This window comes from Elaeis guineensis, chromosome 7, assembly GCF_000442705.2.
Source record: "Elaeis guineensis isolate ETL-2024a chromosome 7, EG11, whole genome shotgun sequence".
Classification (NCBI taxonomy): Eukaryota; Viridiplantae; Streptophyta; class Magnoliopsida; order Arecales; family Arecaceae; genus Elaeis; species Elaeis guineensis.
Genome location: NC_025999.2, coordinates 37,739,255 through 37,741,157, shown reverse-complemented (window position 1 = coordinate 37,741,157; position 1,903 = coordinate 37,739,255). Strand labels below are relative to the sequence as shown.

Sequence of the window (1,903 nt, the reverse complement as noted above, 5' to 3'; positions counted from 1 at the left end):
AACATTTTTGGGTGTTTGAGTTTTAGGGGGTCCCAAAACTCATTTGGATTGATCCGAACCCTGAATCAGAGTGTTGAGGGTTGGCTTGTACCTGAAAAATAAGTATTCTTGCTTGGAAGGCAAGGGTCAGAGGTGTTCGATGTAGTGTAATCCATTATTATCCATTTAGTGAATTGAATTTCCAAGTAGGAACTTGGAGAGTCAATGTAGATGCAAGGTTGGTACCGAACCACTATAAATCCTTTGTGTTTGTTGTGCTTGCCTCTCTTATCTTGTTTTTCGTGCTCATTACTTGCTTACTTCTTATTTGTATTTGATTTTATTTCTATTACAAGTTGATACACTTCACTCTTCACCTTGGCACATTGCTTAAGTAGTTCAATTTTTAAAATTTCAAAAAGATCCAATTCACCCTCCCTCTTGGGCTCCATATCTGGGCAACAAGTGGTATCAAAGCATGGTGCTCTAGTTCTTACTTGATTTAACCATCAAGAACTAAAGATCTATGGCAGCCCAATTTGGCACATCCCTATCCGAGGGGCAATCCACAAATCGATCTTCATTTTTCAATGGGTCAAACTACACCTATTGGAAAGCTTGGATGAGAATTTTTATTTAAGTACTTGACTATGATATATGGAGTATCATAGTAAATGGACCACACACACCCACTAAATTGATTGATAGTATGTCTATCCCTAAGTCGGAAGGTGAATGGGATGATTTTGATAAGAAAATGGTTCAGCTCAATGCTAAAGCCATGAATATTTTATATTGTGCTTTAGATGCTAATGAATTTAATCATATTTTCACATGCATATCTACTAAAAAAATTTGAGATAGGCTAGAAGTCACACACGAAGGTACAAACCAAGTAAAAGAATCTAAAATCAATATGCTTGTACACAACTATGAATTATTTAAAATGGAACCTAAAGAATCAATAATATAAATGTTCACTCGATTGACTGACATCATAAATGGCTTAAAAAGTTTTGGCAAATGTTACTCTAACAGTGATCTTGTGAGAAAAATGCTCAGGTCATTACCAAGATCATGGGAAGTGAAAGTCACTGCAATCCAAGAGGCCAAGAACTTGAATGTTCTACCATTGGAGGAACTATTTGGAACTCTCATGACCCATAAACTGACCATGAAGTAGCACAATGAGGAGAAAACCAGAAGAAAGAAGACCATAGCCCTCAAGTCAACAGCTCAAGAAGAGGATGACTTAGAAAAATCAGATAACAGTGAAGAAGATGAGGACTTGGCCCTGATCACTAGAAAATTTAGATGGTTCATGAGAAGAAAAAGACAAGGGACCAAGAGAAGGCCACCAGCTAGGGGGGAGCCAAGTAAAGAGAAGGAAAAAAAGTAGTCCATAATTTGCTATGAGTGCCAAAAGTCTGGCCACTTCAGATCAGAATGCCCTCAGCTCAAGAAAGGCCAAAAGAAGTTCAAGAAGAAGAAGGCCATGATGGCTACATGGAGTGATAGTGACGACTCCACCACTGATGAAGAAACTCAGGAAGAAGCCAACCTGTGCATTATGGCACACGAAAATGAGGTATCATCTGAAACTCAACCTGAATTTACTTATGATGAATTATTAGAAGCCTTTCATGAACTCTTAAATGATCTAAAAAAATTAAAAATTAAAATCTAAAATCAAGAAACCATGAATTAAACAAGGAAAAAGAAAAAATTGATAAGAAAAATGAAGAATTAGATCTAAAGAAGCAATCACTAATAAAAAAAAAAGATGAACTCTCTAGTCAAAATGAAACTCTTATAAAAGAAAACCAAAAATAAAAGGAAGAGATATCAAAGTTAAAACCTATAGTTGACAAATTTACTTTAAGTTCAAACAAATTTCAAATGATTATTGATAGTCAAATGGCTA

The 1,903-nt window shown here is 35.6% G+C and overlaps 1 pseudogene; it reads left to right on the top strand.

The window, feature by feature from the left end:
- Positions 1-505: 505 nt before the first annotated feature.
- Positions 506-1,666, top strand: LOC140859301 (uncharacterized; annotated as a pseudogene).
- Positions 1,667-1,903: the final 237 nt, after the last annotated feature.